At 37.0% G+C, this 27,682-nt stretch overlaps 1 long non-coding RNA gene across 4 annotated transcripts in view; it reads right to left on the bottom strand.

Annotated features, from left to right (window-relative positions):
* Positions 1-19,809, bottom strand: part of LOC137652188 (uncharacterized) — a 35,448-nt gene extending 15,639 nt beyond the window's left edge. For 3 of the 4 annotated variants that reach the window (XR_011046213.1, XR_011046212.1, XR_011046211.1), the window contains exons 1-4: positions 19,726-19,809; positions 5,572-6,436; positions 5,086-5,183; positions 4,335-4,429 (exon numbers count right to left, since the gene is read on the bottom strand). This is a non-coding gene — a long non-coding RNA (uncharacterized lncRNA). The remainder of the gene's footprint in view (positions 1-4,334; positions 4,430-5,085; positions 5,184-5,571; positions 6,437-19,725) is intronic. The other variant, XR_011046214.1, reaches the window with a different exon arrangement.
* Between the last annotated feature and the right edge of the window lie 7,873 nt (positions 19,810-27,682).

Raw genomic sequence — 27,682 nt, 5'->3', positions numbered from 1 at the left:
CTTACGTTTCGTCAAAAAAACATGTTATTTGACCAAAGGAAAAAACTGAAAGGTTTTTCAATTAAAAAGTTCCTTTAAAATAGAATTTAAAACATTTAAGCTTTGAAAGAAGAATGAACAAAACGTCAGAATCGATTTACTCTTTCTGCAAAGTGAAACCGTGATACTCTCTCTCTATCGTAACGATAGAGCGTAAACTGCGTAGCATAAATAAACTAAACGTTAGTTCATCTTTGAAACAGTACAAAGACTATTCAAAGAAAATCTTTCATAAAATATCTATTAAAAAATACATTTAAAAAGTTTTAAATCATTAGCTCTTTAAAAGCTATTTACGATTGAAAGGGCTCAACGTTGTTTAACTTCGGTTTCCAAGTTAGGACCGCCTACTCTCAGGAAAGGTCGCATATAAACAAATCATTAAATTTATTTCTTATGTTTATTATAAATGGAAAGTTAATCGAAGAGGCCTAATAAAGGCGGTGAGATATAAAATATATAGAGGAAAATCTATAATTAATTTATAACGTGATAAGATAATTGCTAAAAGCCTAAACACACTTCCGTCTAAGGGAAGGGTCGGCCACTTAAAAGTCAAAGAAAGTCCATACTCTCTGTCATCAAAAATTAAATCTATCCAAAAACGAGTTCAAGGATTTATTTGAAGAAAAACACCTGTACTGCGAAAGCTCAAACCAAATTAAAGTACTTCACCAAATATGATGGGAAAAACTCCAGGTTCAACAGCGAGTAAAAGTACGTCGACAGAAGAAATTTTGAAGGTTTTGTTTACATCCGAGTGGTATCTGGCCGACAGTTGGCGCTGGTGGGCACACCCGCAACCTGCATAGCAATCGCTCGCGAGTTTTTTATGTATGTGTCTGTCGAGCAACAGAGTTGCAGCTATTATATATTCACCGGCTAAGTTAAATATTTAAAAATTCATTTTCATTTATTGGAGACTGCTGGTAGAGGTAGAAGAATGAATCAAATACAAACAAATCGTACAGATCCATAATACAAATTTGTCAGAAGATAGTGTATCAAAAAAAGATAGCAAGGAATGTTCATGAACACTATGGTCAGGAGAAAGTAAAGAATGATAGAAAATTCAACAGCAAACTGAGGTTGGGACAAAACTCTACTTGATGAAAACCAGCAACGAATAAGACTACTAGAGAAAAAAAGGTTGATAAAATTAAAATATGCAGGAATAGGTTAACTGTGTACACAAGCTGATATCAAAACAATGTCAGCATACACAAGATACAGTTTTACCAAAAAATTACACAATAAAAATTTTGGTTGGACTGTGGTTTGGATTAGATTTAAAGAATTGGGACTATATAACTCAGTGCTGGAGCCTGCAAGATCATTCAGCATCAAAGTGAAATAGAGGGAAAACCCTTCTCTTACACTATGAAGTGACAGTCAAAGAGGTTAGCCAAAAATATGAAAGGAAGAGGGAACCAAAGAGTACAGTAGAAGCATAAAGAAACGCTGATGGGCTTATGAAACGCTGCAAAGACCCATAAGTAAGGCCTACAGTATTGTGTGTGTGGTGCACCTACAGGGGTCATGCTTGTGGTGAGCCAGTCATGAAGAGATTTACAAGGAACCAGGAAATAAGAACCACTTTTAAGTGGTACATTATAATTGCTGAATATTTTTATGATGACCATCAAACACTTTCTTATACTGTACTGTATATTTGAATGCTTCGTCTATCACTTATCATTCAGAGACACTGTTAGTATATATACTTGTAGCTTTTAAGTAGTACATGCAGCTTTTCAGACATTTTCAAAATGCATGCATTTTCTTAGTACTTGCAGCTATGGATAAATTTCAATTTTTCTTCACAATGTAGCTACAGTTTAGTTATTTTTTCATCTTTTGAAGAAAACTTCCTTCTTTTAACCAACCCATATGTTGTATTTCATTACTGAAATATATGGTCATATTCTCTAGTTTTTATCAGCAGTAGCAATTAGGATATTTTTCTCTTCTATGCAAAGATTCTTTTAAACCTTGTAGCATATCTTGATCTGGAATGTAATAACAGGTCATTACCATACTTATTGGCTTTAAAAAGCTTTGGCTAATTGGTTATGAACCTGCAAAGGACAAAAAGTTTTAAAATCAAAACTTACTTCCATGTGGGATGATTTAGTTTATAACTGCCCTTGAATATTTTGACTAAAACAGTTCACCTACAGAACCCCTGACCTTACAGTAATAGTTTAAGAGAAATAAAAGGCTTTCACTAAATGGAAAAATATAATTGTACAACCTATTTTCTTAAGATTGATTAATTGAATTGAATTGAATATGGGATTTAGGCATTAAGCCAAGCACTGGGGCATCAAAGGCCATTCAGCGCTATATAACTAAAATCATTCAATCATATCTGTACACTCACAACATTTAGTATCATTTTAACCTTTAATACAAATCGTAACACTTTCATACAATAAAATCTAAATGTGAAATAAATAGGGATTAAAAGGGTAAAATAAATAAATAAATTAATAAAATCAATTATAGCTCGTAATATAACCCAATACTTTGTATAAATTTTCTCAAGTTCAGGGTATTACAGTTTTCCCCCAGTATATCTCTTAACGGTTTGTCCTGGAGTAAATGTGTCCTCCTCTGGAGATTAAAAACAGGACAATCGACTAAAATATGTTTAACATCCATTGTCACTTGACAGGTATTACAAAGAGGGGCCTGTCTCCCTTCCCCACTCTTCATTAAATAATTGTGCGTTGCATGTGTATGGCCAATACGCAGCCTAGTTAAAATAATGGTATCCCTTCTACTTGTAGAATTACAAGATGACCATTTATCCACCAATGGGTGGATTTGTTTCAATTTTGTATTGGTGGTCCGTTCAGACCATCGAGCTTGCCACTTATTTTTACAGTAAAGATGAATCTCACTTCTAAGATCTTTGTAAGGAATACTCAAGGGGGATGGATTACTTAGCCCTGAAGCTTCCTTTGCTGCCTTATCTACTTGTTCATTCCCATCCACCCCAACATGGGCAGGGACCCAACAGAAGTGAACACTGATACTCTTCCTAGACTGCAGAAGTACTAACCAGTCCTGCACCTCTTGTACTAGATGATGGCCTGGCATAATTTGTTTTAATGAGAGTAAAACACTATTGGAATCCGTAAAAATTGTATAAAAACTATTTTGGTTGCCATTTTTAAAAATATGTTGGACTGCGAGAATTATTGCGTACAGCTCAGCAGTAAAAATTGAACAAGAGGATGGGAGTTTCCTTCTAATAACAATATCCCCCACCACAGCTGCACTTCCAACTCCTGCAGCCGATTTGGAGCCATCTGTAAAAACATGTTTCCCATGATGTTGAGCAGCATGATTTAAAAACTCACTTTTCATTACCCTACTAGGTAAGGTATTTTTCCCTCCTGCCGTAAAACATACTTTAACAGGTGGATTACACCAAGGAGGAGACTTGGGATATCCTACCTCTGCTATCTGTGCTGTTAACAAGCCTACTTCTCTAGCATCATTTTTCAGCTGTACTTCCAAAGGCTTAGGCACTCTAGATCTGTTAGGAGCCCGATCTAAAGGCGCCCTAACATATTTACAGTTAGGATTGTTTCTCACAGCAAGGGACCTAGCTAAAAACCTCAAACTCAACTCCTCTCTGCGAATGGAAAGGGGAGGTATGCCAGAATCAACATAGAGACTGTCAATGGGAGATGTTCTGTAAGCACCTGTGCAGAAAAGTCCGGTTGGTGTTCATTCTTTTATTTAAACTAAGTCTTAACAAACTTAGTAAAGTAATGTATTTTTGTGTTGGTTTAACGTAAGTATTTATCTAATCTGACTTAATCATAAGATTGATTAAGTCAGATTAGATAAATACTTACGTTAAACCAACACAAAAATACATTACTTTACTAAGTTTGTTAAGACTTAGTTTAAATAAAAGAATGAACACCAACCGGACTTTTGAGATCTCGCGTAGAAAGCTTTTTAAATGCACTTAATAAAAAAAGTCACTTATTTTTGTCACTTGAAAAAAATTTTAATCTTAATTTCAAGAAAATTACAATGATTCAAATATTTGTTTCCTCATATTAATGATTTACATAAAGCCCTAAAGATTAATTTTTCTATAAATTATTTTCTATGGCATATTTTGGTGTAATATTAGATTCCCATCTAGTAATTAGACCAACATAACATGAGAATAGTTTGATTATTAGTTTTATAGCCCATAGACATATTGCAATGCTCTTAAAAGCAATTCATATCCTTGAATAGGCTAAGAAAGAGCAATGTACACTTACCATTCAACAGAAGTGACAGACTACATCCCAAAGCTTTCCTGGAAGTCTCTCTTAAATGGACTGAATGGGAGTCATCATTCACGATATCCAGGGACCTTTGGAGCAAGAAATCATTAGTACTGTACAATATTGGGCAAATCTGAACTGGTCTTTAACAAATAGTTCAACCTAGGACACTTAAATGCTGATAATCTCACTAGATTTCATCACAAAAATGAGAATTCTTTCACGAATACAACATCAGGCATAGAAAACTTGAACCTTGTGATTGATAGTCAATTTATTTACAAAAAAAAAAAAAAATAAAAAAATAAAAAAAAATAAAAAGAGAGAGAGAGAGAGAGAGAGAGAGAGAGAGAGAGAGAGAGAGAGAGAGAGAGAGAGAGAGAGAGAGAGAGAGAGAGAGAGAGAGAGATTACATTTGGTCGATAGTTTTAATACTTCTTATCAAAGTATACCCGAGATTAAATAGTGACAATATAAGTCTAATACTACAATAGCTCATCATTCTACATCCAATTTTCAAGTTTCCATGAACGTGCAGCGAATGAATTTTGACGACGAAACTAACTATTCCCAGATTTTGGTCTCAATCAACTGATCTTCAAATGCATTGTAAATAAGTAATTTCTGAAGCAACAATTGCACTGTTTAATAGATAATATCCCTCCGAACAAACTATGACCAGCAAACCAAATATAATTTAAAAGTTTAATTAAAACTTGAACAAATTTATAAGTGTCTGACTTACCTAATCAATTATGGTGTGTAGAGCGACATCAAAAGCGTTCAATTGTCTTGTTCACTGGTTTCTCGTTGACTGCCATACACGTCAAGGTATACCCACATCTAGACATAAGTTGTGTTAATTATTTCCAGCAACCGGACTTTTTTTTATCGTGTTTTCATTACATAATTTACCTTGAATATTGGCATTTTGATATATTTTTTTTTATATCTATATGGCATATACTACCGTGAAAGAACTTTCAATGTTTTCTTTTATCTTATATAAAAAAAATATACTTGCACTATTTTCAATATATTCTGTACAATATTTCATAAACTTCATTTACCTATTTTGAAGTTACTATTAGTATGTGTGAGCTGTATATGAAACCTCAAGTGCTGTCATAATTCATGTAAGTATGTTTTCATTGATGAACCATAAACAGATTCAGCAGTTAAATATTTATCTATAGTTAAGATAAAAAAATAAATATTCATAAAACTTCACCTGGATAATTTGCATCTAGAATGCACCATCCGTGTGCATCTTTTCTCCCGTCTGTTGGTTGTCTTGTGTGACAGCAAATCTCTTGCAAGTAATTTCAATATACAGTATTTAAATTAGATTCGATACAACCAAGTTATTTCCTAGCAACGATTTAAGACTAATCTCTTCCTAAAAATTGTCAAGATTTTTATTAAACGATTGTATTTACACTATAGCAATAAACATTAGTCTGATTAATAGACATTTAATCCTTAAAACCTAGAGCAAATTAAAAAAAATTTTCCTGAAACGTACTTGCAATAAAATCAAACTAACAAAGTCAACAGTTTAATTAGTCTACAGATTCATTTAGCTAATATAAAGTTACTGAAACAAGAAAACATTACATAACCAAGTAGTTTCTACTAGTAAATAGTTATTTTGGACGGAGTTGAAGGTACTTATCGCCTATGATTAAGTTTTAAATTTGAAGAAATAGATTAAAATAGTAACAGTCTTTAGTCAAAGGTGATCCAGTATACAGTACTCATAAATCATGATGTTTTGCAAAAGTGCAGATATTACGAATGCTGCTTTATAAATATTTCTTAGCTAGAGAACATTCAATCTAGGTCGGGTTTACTGGCTTAAATGCTGCATCAGAATTTAACATTAACTAAAGTAGACTACAGTATTGCAATGGTCAAAAATAAAGTTTAATTCTGCCTGACAAAGTATCTTAAATGACTTAACTGATTTTTAGAAGCAACTTCAACTTGAGTTGTATTGAGCCAACTTCATAGATGTATTGAAATGACCTTAATCGAACCAACAATCGCACATTGCTCCTGAAAGGTTCTGTCAAGACTTTGTAGAAATGCCATGCCTGAAAATAAAATAAATCTACATTAATTACTTCTCAAACTTCATTACAAATACTTTAAATATTTAGATAAGGAGAAAAGACTAACTTGTCTTTGCTAGAGAGACTTGAGGAAAAAATATGTGGTGTAAAGTAGTCTTAAAAACAAAATGCCCGGATGGAATACAAAACCGAAAAGCACTAATATAATTACCTATAAAAAACAATCTTATAGGAAAAAATCCAGTAGACAGCAAGAGAAATAAGTTCTATCATCAACATAACGGTGTTATGAAAAATTTAAATTAAAAATTTTGGCTATCAAATTTCTAGAATTCTTTGAAAACTAAACAGAAACTACAATTGGGTATTTAACAGAAGTCCATAACAGATTGGTGCTCTACCAGATATATATAAAAAAAAAAAAAAAAAAAAAAAAAAAAAAAAAAAAAAGGGAAGATTAACAAGATTTGTATAACATGAGATACCACTGCTAGAGTTATTGGGTCCTTTGACTGCCAGACAGTAATACATTGGATCCTTCTCTGGTTACAATTCACTTTTCCTTTGCCTACACATTCATCAAATAATCTGGCTATTCCTTCCACATTCTCTTTTGTCCTCTTACACCTAAAAACACAAAACAATTCTTCACTCAAGGGGCCTCCACTGCACTGTACAGTAGTTGTTCATTGGCTATTTTCCTGTTGGTAAAGGTAGAAGACACACACTTGCTACGGTAAGCAGCTCCTCTTGCAGAACACTAAAATCAAACCATTGTTCTCTAGTCTTGGGTAGTGCCATAGACTCTGTACCATGGTTTTCTACTGTCTTTAGGTAGAGTTCTCTTGCTTAAGGGTACACAAACCACATGTATTCTTTCTTCCTCTTATTTTGAAGTTATGGTTTATTTTCATGTTAATGTTCTTAAAAGTATTAATTATTCATTACATCTCTTGTAGTTTATTTTCTTATTACCTTTCCTCACAGATAAACTTTCCTTATTGAGCCCTTGGGCTCATAGCATCCTGCTTTCCAAACTGGGGTTGTAGCTTAGCAAGTAGAAGTAATAATAATAATAATAATAATAATAATAATAATAATAATAATAATAATAATAATAATAATAATAATAATAACAACTAAAAGTCGGTAGGTACTATTGTGACAAAAAAAAAAAAAAGACGATCGATTAAAAAATATCCAAAGTAATCGGAGTAGAAAACTTTTCCAGTCTTACTGACAATTACAAGGATAGTAAATACTAGTGTTGACGTGTAATCATCAAGTCTAGGAAAGTGGCTATAGTTACACCAGTTCTTAAGTGTTCTAGATAATCAGGTATTAGGTTCATAGATCTTTATTAATCTATCAGGAACATTTGGAAAATCGTGCGAAGAAAGTAGCAGCCATCCAGTACTGTACTGAGGAAGTTAAAAGCACTTTTGAAACAATTAATTTCTTTTTATTTTGTTTAGTTAGTAATTATGATAAGCATGCAGAGAGATTATATAAAGTATTTACAAGGAAAGGTCAATACTTACTTCATAAATATACAGTACATGGAAAGGTGTTGGCAACAAGCAATTTATTTGAATTTGCATTTTTGTGAATTACGGCTACAAATTTTGTAATAACTTCGAAGTTTTACAAGCGATTTTCAAAATTCAAAAAGCATTAGAGGATAAATTTTTCACAAAAGGTTAAAAGAAAATTGGATTTTTTCAGTTACTGTTTAAAATATAGTATTTTTTGTTTTTGTTTTTTGTATTGAAAAGAAAAATGAAGCTTAACGAAAAAAATAACAAATTCATGATCAAAAATATAAAAATCCTCTGGATAAATTATTTCATGTTGATTGCTATACAGTATAATGAAATCTTTAAAAATTTGATAATCATTTTCATGTTAGCTCTCATCTAATAAATATGAATTTTACAAGAAAAATATTCATATAAAATTAGAGTTTCACTGGAATAATTTATTAACTCATCTTTTTGTTATGTTAAAATGTCACTTTCAGGTACAGTAGTTAGTTTTATTGCAATATAACAAAATAGCGATATTTTAGGAAGGGTGGGGTTTAAAAGCTTTGGATTGCTGTAGGAACAGATACTATATTGTTGAAAATGAAAAATAGTATTACCAGTACGTTACAAGTTTAAAGGAGTTTGGTTTCAGTTACAGAATAATCTGAACAGATGCGCACTCAAATATCAGCCATGTATGGCCCAACACCACCTGTGGTGCCTAATCCTAAAACTAACCTCTGCAGTAAACAGCTTAATCTCAAGATCCCAGGCTGGGACTGATAGCTGCCTTGCAAAGGCAAGGTGAATGCAATACCACAAGGGTTGTGGTGGCCGATGTGGTAACATCCCTGACTGATGAACGCCAGACTGCCGTTCGAGTCACGCTCAAACTCGATAGTTTTTCTTTGGTTGCTGTCACCTCACCATCCTTGAGAGCTAAGGATGTGGGGTTTAGGGAGCATATAGGACTATCTGCTGAGTCATCAGCAGCCATTGCCTAACCCTCTTTGGTCCTAGTTTGGATGGAGAGAGGGCTTGGGTGCTGATCATATGTATATACAGTCTGTCTCTAGGGCATTGTTCTGCTTGATAGGGCAATGTCACTGTCCCATGCCTCTGCCTTTCATGAGCGGCTTTTTAACCTTTAAACTAGCCAGGAAAATAAACCAATAATTACATTTAGTTGAAACAATTAGTACAGGCCATTATGAAAATATTTCAGTGGCATACTCAAAGTCTTTTGCACATTGCATCTAACCTGCAACAAGAAAATGACATAGCCGAGATCGTAGAGTCTTGGGGACTAAAAGTCTAATAAATACAACGTAACTATCTTATGAAATGTCTATTCCATATTGGAAAGTTGGTTACCTGTGACAATTACTTCCCCCCCTGAAGATGAGGAGTTACAGTTCCCCTTTTTCTAAGGACAAACTCGTTCCATAAACAGTAACACCAGAAATTTTATACTCTGCATAGTAAGGTTATTGAACAAAGAAAAACCCCCAACAAGTATAAACACCCCGACCCTCAGTAACATCCTATACATTTTAAAATACTAAATCCCTCAAAATGTCTTACTACACCAAAGTTAAACTTCTGCTAGTTACAGGAAATACCAACTTACTACACCAACATACCCGATTTTAGGCTACGTCCTCAGCGGCTCAGCCTTTTCAACCAAATTAAAACAAACTTTACATCTACAATAAAAAATAAATCACAATTTTCCATCTATGTAAAAAAAAAAAAAAAAATATTTATACTTTATTGCAATCTTATCTATTATTTTTTCATTAAATCTATCTTACTGGAACATTTCATTTTGATGGTTTATTACTTCTCTTGTACTTTATTATGTAGTTGCCTTTCCTTATTGGGCTATTTTTCCCTGTTGGTGCCCTTGGGCTTATAGCATCTTACATTTCCAATTAGGGTTGCAGCTTCTCTTGTAACGTAATGATGAGAGGTTTCTGCCAGTAGTATATAATATTCAAATGTGTGTATTTTCAAAGATCTATTCAATTATGCAATTTTCAAAGTTCTAACTAAAATTCTACTATTCTTTAATGAAGCCCAGAGCAAAAGTTGAAACAAGTTTATATGCGAGCCATGCTAGAACAAAAACCATTGAAGGGATGCAATAAGAATTCTATGAAATTATATTTAAATTTTCAGACACTACCACGAACTAAATATTTTCATCTTGAGATTACTGTGTATTTCTGACTATTTTTATTGCTGCTAACAACTTTTTATCGTTTCCCCACCTAAACCCGGATTTCCACTGGGATTCCCCATTACTTTTCAAGTAAGGGTTGTAAAAACTTGTGGTGATTTACCCCCATATTCGTTGTCAGAACTAGATATATCAGAAGATAGCAAGCAAGAAAAATACCGTATATGGTTTGTGTATTTGGCTAGTTATTAAAAGTACCACATGTTGGTAAAATTATAGAACAGAACTACATTTCCAACAGAAAAAACCTTCCTGCAGTAAATAGAGTGCTTTAAAAAATTTTGACCTTTATTTTTACTGCAAATAACCCATTGGTAATTTTTCAGAAGCAAGCCACATCATTTTCTATTGAAGTAAATAACCATTCATTTAATGATTCAATTTCAATTAATGCGACTTCACTTCTTGGGGTCTCCCAGTTGGGAATCTGGAATTTTGGATGGGGTAACACTAAGAAATTGTGGTAAGTAGCAATTAATAATACTATAGCCAGAAATGCATGATAAACTCAAAATAACAAGTTAGAAAATATAAAATTCATGCAAGTGGCACGAATTTGAAGTATAATTTCACTTCACGTCCTATGTTTTTTGCTTTGCCGTTGCTCGCTGCGCTTTCAAAATTAACACTACTACATCACTGCTCCTATATTCTGGCAAGCGGTACATGATGTGCTGCGCATGCAAGCCCTAGGGCTATTATTTCAATGACATTTTTCAAAACTTTTTTTTTTTTTTTTTTTTTTTGCTCAGCCGTGGCTCACTGCGCTCGCAAAATTAACATTACATCACTATGTTTTCACAAATGGTACGTGACATGCTGCGCACACAAGCCCAGTGGGTCATTTCACCATCACATGAGCAACAATAGCTATATACTTAAACAAAATAGATGAAATTACACTGTCACTGTTCCTATTGTAGTCAATCCTACAAGTAGCTCCACTACACATTTGCTTAAGAACTAAATTATGTCTGAGCATATTCAACAACTATACAAATGATGAAATTTGCTGTAACCAACACTGCAATGCAAATACGTAAGAATTGGGTCCTTGTCAAAATTAACGCCAGAGGAGCCAGCCACTACCTCTGCCATGGCTACAATGAAACTAAATGCTGATTTGTCCTTAATTATTTGAAGTAATCAGTCAAACAAGGATACCAGTGGATGTCAAGGTAATATTTACTCCACTGATATCCTAGTAAAACTTTATTTACAAATGAAGTTTGTAACTGGTTATGAAACCATTACTGTACATCATAATGTCACAGCTCTCGTCCAATTATCTGTAATTGGAACAGCTTGTGGTTGCATAGAAAAGATTGATAAGGGGCTCAAGTAAACAGTAAGGCTTCAGAAGCATACAGCACTATTAAAAATAATCATCAAAGGAGGATGTGAAAAGCCAAGTATAGTCATTATGTGAGATTGAACATGGGGGAATTGAATGAACTTGCCAAGAAAAGAGGAGTTTTTCTACCTAGAACAGAATTCCAATATTAGTAAAGCTTTTCCCCGTTTAACTAAAATACCCGGTAAAACAAGCTTTACTTGGGACAACATTATAGAAAAAAAAAAAAAAATTCTTAAAAGTACACAGTGCTTCAACGAATTTTCCGTTTATACGCCTATTTTTACCACATGCCATTATCCCAGTATCCCCAGCTTCCCTACGGACAGATGGGAACATGGGACTCTAGGTGGCGGAAAATAGGAAAAATTTACAAACTGAAATAGAAGTAAAATTTATTGTAAACACGTAACTCTAGGAAAAACAGGGTTCGTTATGGATTTTTGTCAAGATTCGTTCAAAAGGCCACAAAATCTAACACCCCACCTAAGCTAACCTAGTAGTTCCAGGCCAAAGACCTAGCTGGGAAGTGGGGGAGGGGACAAGACCCCAGAACCACCTTCCCAGGTCACAGACGTAGCTGGGTAAAACCTCCCTTCCCAAGTCAAAGACCGGTCCCCTAGACCCCACTTCCAGATCTAACACCTAGCTGGTAGCAAGTCCCAGAACACCCCCCCCCCCCCGGTCACAAAATCCTAAATTAAATCACAGATAAGGCTAACCTATTTTCTTTATTACACCAACACCACCTACAACATGGTCCTATACAAATTAAAAACAATGGCTTACCTTGCATACAGATACATGCGAATTGTAGGATGTAAAATGAAAAATAACTAGAGCATCGCCTGCCAAAGATGTGATTTCTGGATTTATTTTCCATCCCAGAGAATAATATAAGAGAAAAGGTTACTTTTACCTTTAATTATCATCTCCCCAGCTAATATCCCTGCTTCCCACCGAGTCGCCACATTACCATAGGATATATGGTAAAATAATAGAATGGTACAATAAATGGTTGGTAGAAAATAAGCTAGAAGTTTAGTGTATTTTGGGGTGTATTGAACGTTTTTGATAGGTTCTTGGCGGAAATCCATAGTTCTCGAGTTGTGGTGGATCGGCTACCACAACTGAATAGTCATGGCATTGTTGTCCAGTGTAATGGTCTGTTTTTGCCCCTGGGGAAAATATGGCCCAGGATATATATCCCCCCGGGGGAAATACGGCACAGGAAATATATAACCCCCGGGGGAACTTTGTCCCAGGATAAATATTCCCCCCCTCTGGCTACCCTCTGAGCTAAGATTCCCCCCTTTGCTTGGTGGAGGTGACCATTATTTCGGACGGGGGAAAAAACAGAGCATTACACTGGTGTAGCAGGAAATTTTTCCCCAGACTGAAATTTGCCCCAGGAAAATTAGACTAGGATCAATTTTTGATTTATTAAATAATCAACACTAAGTTTGACAAAATATTAGGTATATATGTACAGTATATACATACATACATATACCAAAGGCACTTCCCCCAATTTTGGGGGGTAGCCGACATCAACAAGAAACGAAACAAAAAGGGGACCTCTACTCTCTACGTTCCTCCAGCCTAACCAGGGACTCAGCCGAGTTCAGCTGGTACTGCTAGGGTGCCACAGCCCAACCTCCCACATTTCCACCACAGATGAAGTTTCATACTGCTGAGTCCCCTACTGCTGCTACCTCCGCGGTCATCTAAGGCACCGGAGGAAGCAGCAGGGCCTACTGGAACTGCGTCACAATCGCTCGCCATTCATTCCTATTTCTCGCACGCTCTCTTGCCTCTCTAACATCTATCCTCCTATCACCCAGAGCTTTCTTCACACCATCCATCCACCCAAACCTTGGCCTTCCTCTTGTACTTCTCCCATCAACTCTTGCATTCATCACCTTCTTTAGCAGACAGCCATTCTCCATTCTCTCAACATGGCCAAACCACCTTAACACATTCATATCCACTCTAGCCGCTAACTCATTTCTTACACCCGTTCTCTCCCTCACCACTTCGTTCCTGACCCTATCTACTCGAGATACACCAGCCATACTCCTCAGACACTTCATCTCAAACACATTCAATTTCTGTCTCTCCATCACTTTCATTCCCCACAACTCCGATCCATACATCACAGTTGGTACAATCACTTTCTCATATAGAGAGTTATGGGGTCCTTTGACTGGCCAGACAGTACTACATAGGACCCTTCTCTCTGGTTACGGTTCTTTCCCTTTGCCTACACAGACACCGAATAGTCTGGCCTATCCTTTACAGATTCTCCTCTGTCCTCATACACCTGACAACACTGTGATTACTAGACAATTCTTCTTCAACCCAGGGGTTAACTACTGCACTGTAATTGTTCAGTGGCTACTTTCCTCTTGGTAAGGGTAGAAGAGACTCTTTAGCTATGGTAAGCAGCTCTTCTAGGAGAAGGACACTCCAAAATCAAACCATTGATCTCTATTCTTGGGTAGTGCCATAGCCTCTGTACCATGGTCTTACACTGCCTTGGGTTAGAGTTCTCTTGCTTGAGAGTACACTTGGGCACACTTTTCTATCTAGTTTCTCTTCCTCTTGTTCTGTTAAAGTTTTTATAGTTTAAATGGGAAATATTTATTTTAATATTGTTACTATTCCTAAAATGTTTTATTTTTCCTTATTTCCTTTCCTCACTGGGCTATTTTCCCTGTTGGGGCCCCTGGGCTTATAGCGTCCTGCTTTTCCAACTAGGGTTGTAGCTTAGCATTTAATAATAATAATAATAATAGAACTCTCTTTACATTCATGCCCAACCCTCTATTTTTTACTACTCCCTTAACTGCCCCCAACACTTTGCAACCTTCATTGACTCTCTGACGTACATCTGCTTCCACTCCACCATTTTCTGCAACAACAGACCCCAAGTACTTAAACTGATCCACCTCCTCAAGTAACTCTCCATTCAACATGACATTCAACCTTGCACCACCTTCCCTTCTCGTACATCTCATAACCTTACTCTTACCCACATTAACTCTCAACTTCCTTCTCTCACATACCCTTCCAAATTCTGTCACTAGTCAGTCAAGCTTCTCTTCTGTGTCTGCTACCAGTACAGTATCATCCGCAAACAACAACTGATTTACCTCCCATTCATGATCATTCTCGTCTACCAGTTTTAATCCTCGTCCAAGCACTCAAGCATTCACCTCTCTCACCACTCCATCAACCTACAAGTTAAACAACCACGGCGACATCACACATCCCTGTCTCAGCCCCACTCTCACCGGAAACCAATCGCTCACTTCACTTCCTATTCTAACACATGCTTTACTACCTTTGTAGAAACTTTTCACTGCTTGCAACAACCTTCCACCAACTCCATATAACCTCATCACATTCCACATTGCTTCCCTATCAACTCTATCATATGCTTTCTCCAGATCCATAAACGCAACATACACCTCCTTACCTTTTGCTAAATATTTCTCGCATATCTGCCTAACTGTAAAAATCTGATTCATACAACCCCTACCTCTTCTAAAACCACCCTGTACTTCCAAGATTGCATTCTCTGTTTTATCCTTAATCCTATTAATCAGTACTCTACCATACACTTTTCCAACTACACTCAACAAACTAATACCTCTTGAATTACAACAATCATGCACATCTCCCTTACCCTTATATAGTGGTACAATACATGCACAGACCCAATCTACTGGTACCATTGACAACACAAAACACACATTAAACAATCTCACCAACCATTCAATTACAGTCACACCCCCTTCCTTCAACATCTCAGCTTTCACACCATCCATACCAGATTCTTTTCCTACTCTCGTTTCATCTAGTGCTCTCCTCACTTCCTCTATTGTAATCTCTCTCTCATTCTCATCTCCCATCACTGGCACCTCAACACCTGGAACAGCAATTATATCTGCCTCCCTATCATCCTCAACATTCAGCAATCTTTCAAAATATCCCGCCCACCTTTTCCTTGCCTCCTCTCCTTTTAACAACCTTCCATTTCCATCTTTCACTGTCTCTTCAATTCTTGCGCCGGCCTTTCTTACTCTCTTCACTTCTTTCCAAAACTTCTTCTTATTCTCTTCATATGACTGACCCAGTCCCTGACCCCACCTCAGGTCAGCTGCTCTCTTTGCCTCACGTACCTTGCGCTTTACTTCCACCTTTTTCTCTCTATATTTTTCATACTTCTCTATACTATTACTCTGCAGCCATTCTTCAAAAGCCCTCTTTTTCTCTTCCACTTTTACCTTCACTCCTTCATTCCACCATTCACTGCCCTTCCTCATGCTGCCTCCAACAACCTTCTTGCCACATACATCACTTGCAATCCCAACAAAATTTTCTTTTGCTAACTTCCACTCCTCCTCTAAATTACCAGTTTCTCTTACTCTCACCTCGTCATATGCCATTTTCAACCTTTCCTGATATTTACTTTTTACCCCAGGTTTTATTAGCTCTTCAACCCTCACTAGCTCCCTTTTACATCCACCTACTCTATTCCCCCACTCTTTTGCTACAACTAATTTTCCTTCCAACAAAAAATGATCAGACATACCGTTAGCCATACCCCTAAACACGTGCACGTCTTTCAATCTTCCAAACATTCTTTTAGTTACCAACACAATCCATTAATGCCCTTTCTACTACTCTTCCATTTGCCACTCTTACCCATGTATACTTATTTTTATCTTTCTTTTTAAAAAAGCTAGCACTTATTATCATCTCTTGTTCAACACATATCTACCAGTCTCTCACCACTCTCATTTTCACCTGGTACGCCATACTTCCCAATGACACCTTCTACCTCTCCAGCGCCCACTCTAGCATTTAAGTCACCCATAACAACTACATAATTCCTTCTACCCAGTCCTTCTACACACCTAGTTAATTCATTCCAAAACTCATTCCGCTCTTCTTCACTTTTCTCACTACCTGGCCCATACGCACTGACAAACGCCCAACATTCCCTACCCAACCTAACCCTTACCCACATTAACCTAGATGATATCTCCTTCCATTCCACTACTTTACCTGTCATCCATTCACTCAGCAATAAAGCCACACCCTCTCTCGCTCTTCCCCTTTCAATCCCAGACACTACCAGACATTTCACCAAACATCACTTCACCCTTTCCTTTAATCTTTGTCTCACACAAGGCCAATACATCCATCCTTCTACTTATAAACATACTTCCAATCTCACATCTTTTACTCTCTATCGTACTACATCCACGCACATTCAAACACCCCAAAACTAGAGTGCGGGGAGCAGTCACTCTCCCCCCAGCTCCATCTCTTTGTTGCTGTCTCATAGGATTCTTTTACAGGAGAGGGGGTTCCCAGCCCCCTCGTCCCGTCCCTTTTAGTCGCCTCTTACGACACGCAGGGATAACGTTGGCGCTATTCTAATTGTTTTATGCCCCCGCGGCCACAGGGGGCATATATGTATATATATATATATATATATAAATATAATATATATATACACAGTGTTACGCAACGTTACCAACGTTACGATGCCATTGCTAATGTTAGCAACGATACAATAACATTAACATGTATTTTATAAGCATTTTTCCATATACCCTTCACACAAAACATAAAAAGGTACAAAAGGGTACACAACCTAACAAACCCACCTAACCTAACCTAGAAGTTCCCAGGTCACAACAACTAGCCCGGGCAAGCCCCCGGACCCCCTTCCCAGGTCACAAACTTGTGCTGGCAAGAGGTAATGTTGAACAGCGCACTCTAAAAACATTAGAATTAAAGAAATTCATGACTTACTTTTATGACCCGATGTAATGATCTAATTTTACCCCCATCCGAAATAATGGTTACCTCCACTATGCAAAGGGGGAATCTTGACCCAGAGGGGGGGGAATATCCTGAGCCATATTTTCCCCTGGGGGGATATATAACCTGGGCCATATTTCCCCCCTGGGGAATATATATCCTGGGCTATATTTCCCCATGGGGGATATATATCCTGGGCCATATTTCCCCGGGGGAATTTCGGACGGGGACGAAAAACAGACCATGACACCGGTGTAACGGTCTGGTTTTCCCCCCGTCCGAAATTCCCCCCGGGGGAAATATGGCCCAGGATATATATCCCCCCGGGGGAACTTTGTCCCAGGATAATATTCCCCCCTCTGGTCCAAGATTCCCCCTCTGCTTGGTGGAAGTAACCATTATTTTTTTTTTTTTGCCATGGAAATCAAATTCAATGGGATTTCATAGAAAAGCTGCACAAATTGCAAGACAATGAAAGATTACATTTAGGCAATAAATTGAGGTCACAACATATTGCTTGGATAAAAAAGGCCAATGAATTTTAAACGTGCTGCTCAGTTTCTTGGTGAATCCGTATCAAACCCCATGTAATATTGCTTAGAAAACAAGCTTGCTGATTTCGAAGGATGTAAAGGAACAATCAAATTCTTTAGTATATATATCCTCAATTCAAGAAATTTGTGCAGACGTAACTTTAAATCTCCAAATGCAACGAAAAAAAAATGCCTGTTTGTTTAAAAAATTTATGATGAAGGCTGATATTGGGATAGTCCAAGAGGTTGTGACCTGGGAAGGTTTGTGACCTGGGAAGGGGGTCCGGGGGCTTGCCCCCGGCTAGGGGCTGTGACCTGGGAAGGGGGTCTGGAGGCTTGTCCCCGGCTAGGGGTTGTGACCTGGGAACTACTAGGTTAGGTTAGGTGGGTTTGTTAGGTTCTGTGCCCTTTTACGAATCTCAAATGTGTTAAATAATCATGTTTGGCCTATGTTCAGCCACTTACATGATCCATATGTTTTACCAACTGGTTATCTTGTTCTTATTTAGCATTTCCTTATTATTGCTGTAAATCACTCGTTTATGACATTTCCCCAACCTAAAAACCCCGGTTTCCCACTCGGTTCCCCCATAATCTCTGGTAACAACTGAATTGGTATCATCTCCTTTCTCATCCATAGTGCTTCTTAGCATCAAGTGTACTTTTTATTTCGTGCTGGACAGTACGAAAGAAGAGTAAGGTTTTCACAATATATATATATATATATATATATATATATATATATATATATATATATATATATATATTTCCTAATATTTTGTCAAAATTACCGTTGATTATTTAATTCATCAAACTAGTTTCTCTGTAAGGGAGGGTGGGGGGAGAAATGGCCTAGGGGGGGGAAAAATATCCTAGGGCTGAAATTCCCCCCGGGGGAAAAACAGCCCGGGCTGCTTTTCCCGGGGGGGAAATTGATCCTAGGCTATTTTTCCCGGGGGGAATTTCAGTCAGGGGGGAAAAATTTCCTGCTACACCGGGTCATAACTTGTCATTAATTTCTTTGATTTTAATGTTTTTAGAATGCGAAGTTCAATATTACCTCTTGCCAGTACAAATTTCTGACCTGGAAAGGGGGTCCAGGGGCTTGCCCCGGTTAGGGGTTGTGTTATGGGAAGGGGGTCTAACGTTGCCCCCGCTAGGGGTTGTGACCTGGGAAGGGGGTCCTAGGAGTTGTAATTCTGTTGAGAGGTAACTTAGTACGGAAGTACCATTATCATGTTTTTCAGAAGTGCCAGGTGAACCAAGCTTCTGCAGTATGTGCTGACGACATATCAAGAAGGTAATAATTTTTTTTTTTTTAAATAAAAGCTGTAAATTTGTAAAGAAGTTTCCGCCACTAATATATGGAATTCAAAATAGTGTATTTGCAAAGATCTATTAAATTATGCGAATTTCAATGTCCTAACTAATATTGCAACATTCTGTAGTGTAACCGGGTACATTAGGGTTTATCACTATTTGGGACGGAAATAAAGGTATTTTTTACCCAAAAATACAGCAGTTTTTCGATATACAACTCATTTCTGATAGTACAGTTTTCCCGTTTTGTTCTATAATAATACAACAGGTAACGAGGATTCTATGACCGGACACAAAGCAAATGGTATTCCTAACCTAAAGACCTAGACTCCTTGCCATATTTCAGACTTCATTCTCAAGCAGTGGCAGTTTAATAAACGAAAAAAAAAAAATCTCACTAACACAAACTTGGCACATGCCTCTTGAATATGCCATGGTGGCCTGGCAATTATGATTAAACCTTGAATGAGTAACGGTATTGGAAATTTACTTACACTCAGTGCATCGAGACTCGCAGGGAAAATGGATTTGACAAGCGGCGAGAATGCGACCTAGTGCGTCTGACTCGGTGACGACTCTGAACTTCTGACGTCACAGAATTCTGAAAATCAAGAAATTTTCCTTAGCCAATGACAGGCGACCAGAATAGATAGCCGTTTTCTTATTGGCTTAAACTGCCGTCCTTTACCCAGGCCGTTTGGAAGCTCTCCTCCCATTGGCTGGAGATTGTCACATGCTAATTTTCCTAAACGGCGTCGACATTATACATTATATATAATGTAATCATTCTCTTGTGTATTTGATTATACAAAATTGAAGAATGATTTAATTTTGCCATAGCAAGCAAAATTTGAATGAACAAAAAATAACAATGAAATAACCAAAATAGCCTTTTTTCTCAAACAAGCGAACAATATGTTACTTCCAAGATCGTTACTGTATATAATGTACCACCAATGTGCGACACAATTTTAAACCTTATCAGACTCTGGAATTAGATATGGATTTTGTTAGCCACAGATACTACTAATGCAATTCAATAAACCCATTTTAGCAATATAAAGAAAATATGGTTTTTTCCCTTCCGTTACCCATAGATAGGTATACAGTATCTAAAACCTTAATAATAATAATAATAATAATAATAATAATAATAATAATAATAATAATAATAATTGTGGAGAATTTTTTAATGGTTATGTTCTGAGTGGGAACTTAGTCCGGGAAAGTCTCCTTATAACAGTTACACAAAGTTCAACAGGGGAGGATAGGAGCACTTACTCTCGGGGCACAAACACCCTGCTAATACTTTACTGTCACAATTCACTAACCATCACTCAAATACAAAAGGGGGAATTTACTGTCCAGAGGCCGGAGTACTCCACACGTAGAATATATATGTAATTTTATGGCCTACTCTAGCTTTGTCAGGTCTATAGTCATCTCATTCTCAGGCTCTGTTCCGGCTCCGTCCCAGCTACCCCAATGAAATGCTGGACAGTTATTTTACGTTAATGTAAGGTAGACAAAATCCAAAATGGGAGCAGTGATGTAAAGTAGTTTAAAAGTTTAAAGATAAGGATCTTTACCTTCGAAGCAAATATATTAATGCAAAGTACCTCGCTGTTACCACCTATAGACTTACTCTTTAAATATTGGGTATTTTGTCCCGGAATCAACTATTCATTTCACACATTAAAATAAATGAGGGAGCAAAAATACTAAGGAGGTTTGATTAACCTAATATTGATTTATTCACAAATTTACATTGAAACAAAACGGACATCTTAACAAAGACAAAATGGAATCATAAAAATGCAATTCAAAATGATGAAAATTAGTTAGTTAGACACGTGGTCTGCAACAATCAAAATCAAAATGGGGTCTGGCACGTGGCCCACGTGACCCAGAGACTATGCTAGTCTCCAAGCAAGAAATAATAATGGAAAAATATTTACACACAATCCCACCGCACACAGTCCGAATATTGTAATTAGCCAGGTACCCTATCAAATTAAAATTAGTCTAAGCTAATAAAAAATGGGGGAAAACTAAATGGCCATTGATGTAGTACCTGCACTCCTTTGAAGTTTAGTCCTATGCCCGTGATAGCTGTTGACCTGGTTGTCGCACTAATTTCTTGCCTGGCTCACCCCAAGAATTCTCACTGTAGCTGTAACTAGGTACATCAGGGTCCTCTTCTTCTCAATCTCTCCGACCGGCAGCAACCTTTTGTGAGTCGAGTTTTGGGAGAGAGAGTGGGGTGAGCCAGAAGTGGCCGGGTTCAATGACCAGGCAGGTCAGCAGGCCAGGGCAGCTCCTCGTAGAATGTGGCCGACACTCCGGTCGAAGAGATCACCTGCCTTCACCTTTCCAGACAGGTGAGGAGCTCGATGCGTATGGTAATCCATTGGGGATGCCATATCGGGACTTCAGGACAGGGCAATATTTTCTTGCAAGGAGTGCAGAGGAGGCAGGATTTTGTACTAAATACTCAGATAAATCTTGCTGCTCTGAGGGAGGTTATATATACAACAATCCTACCTAATCTGGCTTGCTAAAAATTAATATTTAAAATGATTAATTAGCAATGAACTGGTACGATGGGCATACATCTTAAAATTAACAAACCTTAATTGGTATTGAGAAATATAAGATGCATTAATTTAGCATTATTGGAATTTGTATCAAAAAGGCAGTTTATGAATTTAATCTCGACCCATGTAGTTTAAGGAAAGAACCAACATACGCCGGGGTTACAACTAAGGCCATCTGTTGTGCGTATCTACGCTGTGACGTCACGAGCTTGGCGTGCGCCACTGTCAACAAGTTTAGATTAGTCTTCCCTATATTTCGTTAAAGAAAACTAGATGTAGGAGAGAATTTTAAGGGGTAGCTATAGTATTAGTAGAAGAGCGCTAAAAATACGATTAAAAGAAGAAGAGTGAAGAAAATTCTTCACAATAATAATAATAATAATAATACGGGTTGAGTAAGATTCAAAGTGCAAGCAATTGAATTCGTCAGGAACATGCACAGCAGAATCTGAATCTACTTGCATTTTTTTTTCTTTTTATAATCAGATAATTCAACTTTAAGTTTTCTAACGATTTAGAAGATTAGATTTAAAACGCGTAATTTATAGATTACGAGTGTACCCGAGCCGTCAAAAGTTAAATCTAAATATTTAGATATATCCAACACAGATATACGCACACCCACACACGGATTCAACCAACCTACCTCACCACCTTTCCTAACTAAAATCTGCCCACCAGACTGTAACTTCTCTTTTCCCACGAGTATGACAATAAAGATATATATATATATATATATATATATATATATATATATATATATATATATATATATATATATATATATATATATATATATATATATTTACAGAGAGAGAGAGAGAGAGAGAGAGAGAGAGAGAGAGAGAGAGAGAGAGAGAGAGAGAGAGAGAGAGAGAGAGAGAGAGAGAGCTTTGAGGTGAGAGTAGGATTACACCAAGGGTCAGCTCTGAGCCCATTTATCATTAACATAGTGATGGACGTTTTAATAGAAGAGGTAAGGGAGGCAGTACCATGGAACATATTGTATACAGATGATATTGTTCTGTGCGCAGAGAGCAGGGAAGATCTGGAAATGAAATTGGAAAGATGGAGGCAAGTACTGGAGGACAGAGGAATGAGAATAAGTAGATCTAAGACAGAATATATGTGTACCACCAGTGAGGGGGATGATAAAGAAAGAATTCAGCTTGGGGGAGAAAAGATAAAGAGAGTTGATAAGTTTAAGTATTTGGGATCATTTGTTAATGCTGGAGGAGGTATGGAAGATGAAGTTAAACATCGGGTACAGGCAGGCTGGAACAACTGGAGAGCAGCTTCAGGAGTTCTTTGCGACAAAAGAATACCACTGAGATTGAAAGGAAAATTTCATAAGACAGTGGTAAGAACAGCAATGCTGTATGAAACAGAAACAGCAAGCATGAGGAAGACAGAGGAGAAGAAGATGGATGTGGCAGAAATGAGAATGCTTAGGTGGATGTCTGGGGTGACAAGAGAGGATCGGATAAGAAATGACTACATAAGGGGGTCGACAAAGGTGGTGGAAATATCAAAGAAAGTGCAGGAAGGGAGGCTGAGATGGTATGGACACCTGATGAGGAGAGATGAGGACCACGTTGGGAGACATACTATGGAGATGGAGGTTCAAGGAAGAAGAAGAACAGGGAGACCAAAAAAGAGATGGAGGGACTGTGTCAGAGGAGATTTACAGGGGAAGGGGATTGATGAGGCAGAAGCACAGGATAGAAAAAGATGGAAACGGCTCATCCGCAACGGCGACCCATATAAAAATGGGAACCAGCTGGGAAGAAGATATATATATATATATATATATATATATATATATATATATATATATATATATATATATATATATATATAGAGAGAGAGAGAGAGAGAGAGAGAGAGAGAGAGAGAGAGAGAGAGAGAGAGAGAGAGAGAGAGAGAGAGAGAGAGAGAGAGAGAGAGAGAGATCCATCAAAAAAGGAATGTTCATTCATGCTTTTAACTAGATTCCATGCAAGCATATTTTCATATAAATAATTGAATGTTTTACTAAGAAATTTCTGTGAATTTCCGATTAAATTTCAATGCAACACAGAAAACGGTTAAAATCTAAATGAAACTGACAAAAGAAAACGTAAGTGGTGTTCAATTAAATGGTAAACTTAGCCAATATTACGTAATGTAAACTTTTCTATAATTTTCTTCTTTTTTATATTTTTTCCATGTGTGCAGTTGGCACAACCACATAAATAAGACAGAGAGAGAGAGAGAGAGAGAGAGAGAGAGAGAGAGAGAGAGAGAGAGAGAGAGAGAGAGAGAGAGAGAGAGAGAGAGAGAGAGAGAGAGAGATCATAAATAGATTCACCGAGCTTACCTGAATGCAAAATTAAGGTGAAAATTGCCGGCAGCCTGATGCTTAACCGAGCTTTTTATGGAAGTAAACTTTACACACAAAATAATGAAATATATATCGTAAAAGTTTAAAAACCTCCGAGAATAAAAGCAAACGCCTTTGTATAGGAGTTCAGTTTGCTCATTGACACTATTTACATAGCAACAAAGTAATAAGTTATCTGTAGAGATTTCAATCTTTGTCAACTCATGATACACCAGCCTTATCGAACAGTTAGAATCATACAAATTAGTTGACAATGTTGCTTGTGCAACAATTTTGATAAGGCATACATTGGACAAAGTTTTATCTTAAGTGGTGGAATGAATAACATTGTATCGGGTATTAATGTGTGCAATATTTCTCCGGTGCAAAATCTTATAACTTTTAAATTACTTTACGAAAACAAGCAGTTCTAAAGAAAATAAGAATAGGAAAGCAATAACATTTCTTTCATTTGGGTAACTATTGATGACATTACAATGAAATAAATGATGTTCTCAATATTTGCTGTGGTCATGGCAATCAATGTTTATTAGCCTGTGTGTTTGTTGATTGCCTTGTAAATCTATAAAATAGGATGCACGTAAACATCAATATCATAATGTGCTCATTGATCGAAAAGACTATAATTGTTAAGGATGAATCTCCTTGGTTGATAGGGAGACATAATAAAAGGGGAAAAAAAAAAAAGAGATGTAATAAAAAAGTAAAAGAAAATACAATCTGTTAAAAGCAAAGTACATGGGTGAAACACAAAACTGATATTGTCAATATAGGTCTACTCATTAAAGAAGAAAAAAAATTGACTAGGCCTACTATAAATACTTCCAGGAATCAGCAACTGACATGGTATAGTTATATCATATAACAAATGATGTAATGGCAAATATAAATGAAAAAAAAATGCTCCTGGCTGGCTAGTAAATTTCCCGAATTCTTTCAAAACAAAATAGTAAATATAACTGGGTCATTTACTGATATTCCATACCAGTGCTGTACCAGATATATAGAAATGATTAATTAAATTTAGGCAAAAGTCATAAATAAAATTCAAGTCATTAGGATTATTAAAGGAGCCAAGAAAATTGATCCATTGCCAATATCCAAAGTTATTGGAATAGAAAACTTCTTCAGGCTTACCATCATAATTACAACAGTTAATACTAGTATTGACAACTGTAAGCTTACTAAATCTGAGAAAGTGAAAAGTTACAACAGTTCTGAGAAATGATCTAGATCATCAGATGTTAAGTTTATACAGACCTTTTTCATACCTATCCCTTACTTCGAATGTTAAAAAGTGTAATTCTTGAACAACTTTATTTAGAAAGGATCGAAACATTACCAGACTGCCAGTTAGCACACAGATAATTATATTCTATGAGACTGGTATATGCTGGAAATGAACGTCGAGAAATGGAGTATCTTATTATCACTGAATTTTAGTGCAGCTTTTGATGCAGTTGTGCATAAAGTGCTATTTAATGATTTACAGTTGGCTGGTACTGAAGATCAAGTTTATGGATCTCTAAAAGATTAAGTGGTTGACAGAAACTGCCCTGTACAAACTGGAAACTTTCTCATCATATGAACCATTAAGCAGAAGGGTACCCCCAGGGAAATGTCCAGGCCCAATCTTATTTCGTAGGTAGTAAGTTGGCCAAGGCACCAGCCACCCATTGAGATACTACCGCTAGACAGTTTAATTGGCCAGATAGTACTACATTGGATCCCTCTCTCGTTTTGGCCATTTTCCCTTTACCTAGATACACAGAACAGTCTGGCCTACTCTTCACACATTACCTTTCCTTTGCACCTAAAAAAAAACTTAAGACAACTGAAAAATTCCTTTTCACTCAAGGGGTTAACTACTGCTCTGTAATTGTTCAGTGGCTACTTTTCGCATGGTAAGGGTAGAAAAGACCCTTTAGCTATGGTAGCCAGCTCTTATAGGACACTCCAAAATCAAACCACTGGTCTCTAGTCTTGGGTAGCACCATAGCTGTGTACCATGGTCTTCCACTGTCTTGTGACTGAGTTCACTTGTTTGAGGGTATACTCAGGCACACTATTCACTTTCCTTTCCTCACTGGGCTATTTTCCGTTGGAGTCCTTGTTCAAGGTTTGTAGCTTAGCTAGTAATAATAATAATAACATAAACTGTCTTTCAGAATTACTGCAGACATGATGTAAAGTTTAAAATATTTGCAGATACACAAATTTACCGCTGAAACTTTAAATCACGTTCTTACTAGTGTTAGGGATTTGGAACAGTTACACAACTACCACTAAATCAAAATAAAACTTCGATTTTATGGTAGCAAGAAGGAAAAACCGCTTCAGAAACTTTGACATCCTAACAAATATTAACATAACCTGGTCCCAGTATCTAGTGGAGTTCATGACCTTAGTGTATCACTTGACTAATGTCTATCAATGCTCAAATAAATAATGTAGTAAGCATTGCTGGATATCACCTTAGAAACATTTCTTTTGTATACCTCTACCATTGCCTGGTCATCCTTGGTCCTACCTTGGGTGGAGAGGGGGCTTGGGCACTGATCATACACATACATGGTCAGTCTCCAGGCCACTGTCCTACTCGATAGGACAAAAAAAAAAAAAAAAAAAGGTATCTTTAGTAATACATGCTATTGGAACTAGGAGGACAGGATATAGCTACTGTACATTATTGACAAGAAGTTTCTTCTGAGACCCCATTTGGAAAGGATTTACTTCATACTGGAGCCTGTTCCCATGGTTAATAGTGGAACTAGGGACTACTGTTCTAGAATTGGAATGAAGGTATCTTACTGTTAAAAACAGCTTACCTTGTACAATAGATGAATTTGTCTCAGGTGACAAATAAATTCCAAATGGTCAGCAGTCATGGGTTCCCAGAAGGATTGTCCTGGGAAAGGAGATAATTGGCAGCACTGCAATTCACTGCAGTAACTCTTCAAGTTTTCCACCACTATGAGGAATACCTAACCGACCCTGGCAAAAATGAAAGCGAGACATCTCAGGATAACACTCCAAGGGCTATAGAAATCTTCTTTGGACGGGAAATTAATCTTAAAATCTTATAGAAACTTCTCACTCTTTACTCACGTATGGTGAATAGACGTTTAGTACCCTAGGAGAGGATGTATCCTTTTGTAGTGACCTGCAATTCCATCTTTTTAAAAAAGATCCTGTTCCAACAAGGAGGCTGAATGAGTCATGGACAGCTTGAAGCTCCTCACTGAGAAGGCTTTTCTTTCTTTAAACCCACTTTCGCAGTTGCAAGGATATCTCTATAGTATATCATAAACCCAACCTATGACTACCTTGAAGGATGACTAGTCAGATCTTTGGAAAAGTCAAAACCTTGCTAGACAGACTGAATGAGCTTCCTGTTCTGGCAGACAGGAATGAGGGATGATCTAGAGCTGCCATGGCTGAAAAAGTAGAAGACAAGGGGGAAGAGGACTG

Source organism: Palaemon carinicauda, chromosome 13 (assembly GCF_036898095.1).
Source record: "Palaemon carinicauda isolate YSFRI2023 chromosome 13, ASM3689809v2, whole genome shotgun sequence".
Taxonomy (NCBI): domain Eukaryota; kingdom Metazoa; phylum Arthropoda; class Malacostraca; order Decapoda; family Palaemonidae; genus Palaemon; species Palaemon carinicauda.
The sequence above is the reverse complement of the archived record's forward strand: the minus strand, read 5'-3'. Positions and strand labels throughout refer to the sequence as shown.